At 44.3% G+C, this 5,890-nt stretch overlaps 1 long non-coding RNA gene across 1 annotated transcript; it reads left to right on the top strand.

The window, feature by feature from the left end:
* Positions 1–2,468: 2,468 nt before the first annotated feature.
* Positions 2,469–5,684, top strand: LOC104868961. The gene is made up of 3 exons (XR_782142.2): positions 2,469–2,696; positions 3,914–4,805; positions 5,442–5,684. It is a non-coding gene; the product is annotated as an uncharacterized LOC104868961 (long non-coding RNA).
* Positions 5,685–5,890: the final 206 nt, after the last annotated feature.

Below are 5,890 nucleotides of genomic sequence, written 5' to 3'. Positions count from 1 at the left end.
GTGTTGGGAAAGTTTGGGGAAGGTCTCACCTCTCATCCTGGCTTCCACAGCTGTGAGCCAGTCCTCAGTTGTGTTTTATCATGCAAAGACATGGAAATTAGCCAGTGACATTTCAATAATTCTGCCTTGGAATTTAATTTAAAGAAGACACCATCTGTGTTCACTGTGCTATGTGCTGTGTATTTAACCTATTCTATTCATTCAAGGAAGTGGGAGTAGAATATCTGACCTCAGACCAGTAATGAGAGCATCTCACATTGTTCTTGCTTTAGGAGTACATTTTTAGTACTGTTTACTGAGGCGAAACTGTCTGGTAATATACTCATTCTTCATATAGTTACCTATATATGTAGGGTGTTGTGTCTGACAAAAGACAGTCAAAGAAAATTAGTCCATTCTTTCCTGGAGGCCACAGACTAGTGAGGAAGAAATTATAAATATAAGCCACAACTTATAGACAAATATAAAAACCACAATGTACCATTACAGCTACAATTAGTGGCATTTTGCCATGCTAGGGATTGAACCCAGGGCCTTGTGCATGCTGTGCAACTGCTCTGCCACTGCGCTAACCTCTAGCCCTATAACTAATATTTTCAGAGTCATATTCCTGAGGCAGGAGGTAGAGAGGAGAAACCTGTAATATCCTGATGACCAAAGGGAAATAGAGGAAGCTGGCTCTTTGAAAACCAGAGTGCCCAGCACTTACAGCCGGACCACAGCCAAGAAAGACGAGGTGGCGAATGTGCCATAGGCATCTTTCTTCTCTGGAAATGACCAAGCACACCCACCTCTAAGAGGATGCCATGCCTCAGGACAGATGGGCTATAGAATATCCTAAAGAGCCAAGGTGACCCCAACTCAGTTAGAATTCATCATGATCTCATCTGCATTGTGGTTTTGACCAGCCGCCCAACCAAACACAGAGTAGGCTTCGGGGGTCATGACAGTTCCTCAAAGGTCCATGTAGGGACAAAACTCCCCTAGGCAAAAAGGAGGAAACTCCTCCGGGTGGGAGTTAGCTGCTGAGCCAGTTCAAAGAGCTTCTCCTCCCTGTAAAATCCACTTGGGGACTCTGACCCCTGGCTTCTTTGGCTATGAGCTCTTCTCACCGACCTGCTCCCACAGGTCTATCCTGACTAAGACATCTGTGCGTTCACCTCTGCTTCTGTGTGTCCTGCCAGACTCTTTGTTTGGATGCCAAGAACCTAGGACACTCACAACCCCCAGTGACAACCCTACAATCTTAAAACGCTAAGGACAAGGACACTCTATCTCCTTTTCTGAGGCTAGGCCATGATCTTCCTGTGCCCCTCTGGTCTGTCCCACTCTGCCCTCTCCCCCTGCTGGGCAGTGCTCTCATCTTGAACTTTGCAGAGGGTTCTCTTTCTGGTCAAATGAGTGACTGCACATAGAACGCTCGGATGAGTGTCTGTCCCCAAACCCTCAGTAACTGTTAACTACAACCATCTCCATCACCATCAACCACCACCACCATCACCATCACCATCCGGTCTTCGTAGTCTCCCCCGCACCCTACTGTTCCTCCTCCTCCTTCATCATCTCTGTGGACTCACAGAAGCTTACATGTGCAGTTCCTCCTTTCGGATGGACGGGCATCTCGCCTGTAATGGATTACCTCCTGTAGCACAGAGCTTATCACCAACAAACAACATACTTGGCTTGGTTTAGAAGTCTCTTTAAACCTGAAAAGGAGATTTGGAGAAATTTAGAGTGATCTAAAATACTGTAGTTTTTCCAAATAATTATTTGGCAGTGTCCTCATTCTGAGATCTCCAAACAATTTGGGAATGTGTAGCTGTGCTTACTGATCTTTGTTAACATGGTGCAAATCCATCAGGTGTCTAAAGTGCACTGAGACATTGCACAATAAACTAGCTGTGCACTGAGAACTACGTCTAGGTAATCCATCTGAAACCAACGATCGAGTTCTTCAGCGTGCATGTGTGCCCTCTTCTGGCCATTGTGAAGAAACACAGCTGTTTTACAAAAACTAGTGTTTTCCGTGTATGGTTTCTACCGTTCCTTCATCCTGAGCAAATTTATTTTTCTCATTCTGTGTGTCAAGTATATATATGATACTAGTGTCTTTTGCATGATTAGTTTTTTACCCTTTGGTGTGCTTAAATTATTTTCTCATAAAATATCCAATGAAAAGAGTAAATCAAGCCAGAAAATGAATGACACACAAAAGTTTCTTATTTTTGAAAAAATATGGATAATAGTTCTTTAAACCAATTAAATATACTGTGATTGATAAAATAGCAAGGAATTTTAGAAATTGGGATTGCTGAAAATATTACGTAGTTCAGAACCATTTATTTAAAAGCCAAGAAAACAGAAGTTCTAAGACACTAACATGTAGTGTTAAATGACCTTTTCATTATACTTCAACCAAAGAACGAAAGATACAGTCAAGTTTTGTGTTTTATTTTTTTTCAGCTCTACAAAGGAATGACGTAAGAATGAATTTAAACTGAGCAGAGAGTGTATTTAGGATTCATTCACAAAGAAGTAAATAACAAAGCAAGGAATGGAGTGTGAATACCAGAGTGTGCATTGAGAAGCAAAACTGAGAAAAGCTGATCCAGACCTCTGTGAGACTGAAGATTTGGAATCCCTGGGAGAGAAAACGGCCACACTAATCCGGAGCTGGTGGAGTTCACACCAAAGAGGTAAGAGGCCTGTGATGTACGAAGCACTCAGTGGGGAATTGGGTAAGGGACAAAGTAATGCATGAGAGAAACCTGTAGATGAGCAAGAAAAGTACAGGATCACCCTGTCTGAAGGTGACCAAGCACGGGCTTTTCATGTCTTTTCAGAAAGAGGCACACAGCCAAGTGCGGGGAGCTCTGCAGACTCGCACTACTTTTGATCCGCAGTCAATTCTCCAGCCAGCATCTCCGCTGAATTTCCAAGTAGTGCAGGGGCCCAGTGCATGTTCTACAAGGAGAGCTGCAGGGGAGGTTGTTGGGATACAGAGAGGAATAAGTGTTCTAGCTCCTTTTTTTTCTGATTCTACACAACTTTTCCATAGTGAAGTAGGTTATATGGTTGTCTTTTTAGTTTTTGTTTTTGCTTTTATTTTTTTGCCAAGAAGATCAGGCAACTTCTGTTTTCTACCTTATGCCCAACAGCTGCTCCAGCAACCCGAGAGAATATGGTCTTATTCCCGTTTCTGGGCACTAATCAAAGAGCTTGGGTGGATATTGGGACAACTATGTTGGCCGAGGACTGTTTATCCCTTGGAACTTGTCCTTTTTGTTTCCTTTAATAATATCATCAAGAAGCTCATGAGTGCTCTATGTTGAATAGCTAGGCAGAGGATAAATTAATTCTAGATTCAATCAGGCCACTGTGCCCTCGTGCCTCAGAAGGAGTATTGGTGTCATTCTATAGGATGCATTTTATTTTATCTCTGCTGATGTGATTATAAAAGCCAGACAGAATGAAAACAGGCTTCTCTATATTATGAGCCAGTGTTTCACTAATGAGACAGGGCTGCAGATCATCACTCAGAATGACTGAGTTTTATTTTACCGATAACGTTACCCATGGATTGTCCAGTTTGTCAGCCCAGAGACACAGTGAGAAGGGAAGTGTTGCCAGCTGCAGATCCAGTGATTGACAAGAGCTGTGATAATAAAACAGCACAGGGAGGAGACTTTAAAGCTGCATTATAGCTTTTGAGCAGTAACTAAGGTGCTTCATAATGAAAATAAGCAATAAAAGTGGCTATGTTCACTGCACACTGTTTAGGAAATGAGAAGGAGTGTAATAAATTTTAGAAATATTTTCATCAAAGTATAAAGTAAACAAGTAAAGGAAGTAAAAGGAAAACTTTCTTAACTATGTAAAATTCATTTTTCTAAAAATTCTGACGATATGACAGCTCTGGATAAGCGAGGCTGAGCTACGGATACACAGCCGCCACCCAATATGAGAAACGGGGTTAAATATCCCAGAACACGGAGAGCAAGGGGCGATGAGAGCCCGATGAGAGCCGAGACCCCCAGGTGAGAGTCGGGAACGGGAACCCCGCGTTCAGCCTTTCTGCACACACCTGTTGAGCATGCGTTCCAGACCCCGGGCAGAGGGCCAGGTGGGACTCCCATTGGAGGACGAGGCCTCGGGGTTCCGCTCTTCAACTTCTGCTGCGGACAGCCTTACAGAGGATGAGTAGAGGAAGAGCAAGAAGAGGAGGCAAAGGAAAGCCCTAGAGTCTTAGCCTTCCCTAAAGACTGCTATCATTTTATTTATAAAAACGGGGAGAGGAAGCGTATCCAATAAACAACTCTGGAATGAATAAAGGCGCAAGAGGACAGAGTGAGACAAGCACTATGGTGAGCCATGCCCCCCGCTTTGCACACCTGTGAACTCTCAAGCGAGCCGCTGCCCCGCCAACCACCTCCTTCCCGGCAGAACAGAGGCCACGCCCACTATGAGAAGGGGCTGCAGCCGCCAGCCGCGAAGACCACAGCTCTGGGGGAACGTTGACGTCACCATTTTGGCCACAGATGCATTGTTTCGCTTCCTTTCTCTGAAGAGTGTGTGTCTCATTAGCGACCAGGTAACCCTATATGCCCGTGTACTCACACTCGGTCCAGAACTAGCTTTGGCTGTCACTGGTTCAATACCAGCCAGGGGCCGTGTTAATACCAACAAAGGGGACCTCACAATCACTGCGCCGCCATCTGTTTCAAGATAACAAAACTGTGGTTTCTTTTCTGCTCCAAAGAAGTATTAAAATTAATCCAGGAAAAACGAAAGGAATGAAAAGACAGGTCAGTTACAACCAAAGTCATTGTTCATATTCCTTTAGAATAATTCCATTATCCAGCCCTATTTTATCTAGCTTAAAGGCAATACGAGGGATAGATTTTCTTTTGTTTTTCTTCTTGGATAATTCAGAAAGGCCTAAGGAAAAAAGTGAGGAAAATCCATTCATAGAAACTTTTTTAGCCTGAAAAGGGTTCCTGCTCTGGGACACGCCTGCCAAACTCTCTGCACAGCCCAGACAGAGATATGACGGCCAGAATCAGCAAGGGGTGCTGTGTTTCACGTAGCTTTGTCATTTAGATTATTTGGGGGATAATATTACTCTTTGATTCTTTTATCTATTTTACGGAACCAAAAGCAACCAGAAAGGGAGAGAAGATGCTTTTCTAAGCAGTTTTGTGTGTGTGTGTGTGTGTGTGTGTGTGTGTGTGTGTGTGTGTGTGTGCTTTGTGTTTTGCTTTGTTTTGTTTTGTTTTTGTGCAGGGGATCAAAATCAGGACCTTGCGCTTGGGAGGCAGGCAGCGGCACCGCTGCACCAAATCCCGGCTTCTCCGCAGTTCTTGTTAATTCTTAAGAAGAAAAACGTCCCCTCCATTGCTAACCAGGAAAGGGAAACATCAAGTATGTTTGTTTCTTCTCAGATTCCTGTCTCTGGTCCTCATCAGCTTTGGAGAAGCTCAGCCCCAGCAGTCCCTCTCTGTGACCCCCGGACAAGTACTCTTTTCCTAGGCCCTTCCCTATCCTGTCTGTTTTCACAGGAAGCTGTTCTCCTGGGACATGGTGCTGGCTTCCTCTGAGCAAGGAAAGCTCAGTCCCTTCTCCCATAGGCAGTTAACTAAAATCAGCAGCTGCTGCTGCTGCTTCCTCCTCCTCTTCCTCCTCCTCCTCCTTCTTCCTTCTTCTTCTTCTTCTTCTTCTTCTTCTTCTTCTTCTTCTTCTTCTTCTTCTTCACCCTTCCCTATGTTTTCACAGGAAGCTGTTCTCCTGGGACATGGTGCTGGCTTCCTCTGAGCAAGGAAAGCTCAGTCCCTTCTCCCATAGGCAGTTAACTAAAATCAGCAGCTGCTGCTGCTGCTTCCTCCTTCCTCCT

Source organism: Fukomys damarensis, unplaced genomic scaffold (assembly GCF_012274545.1).
Source record: "Fukomys damarensis isolate Sample0158 unplaced genomic scaffold, DMR_v1.0_HiC HiC_scaffold_19, whole genome shotgun sequence".
Classification (NCBI taxonomy): Eukaryota; Metazoa; Chordata; class Mammalia; order Rodentia; family Bathyergidae; genus Fukomys; species Fukomys damarensis.
Note: the sequence above shows the minus strand (reverse complement) of the source record. Positions and strands in the feature narration are given on the sequence as shown.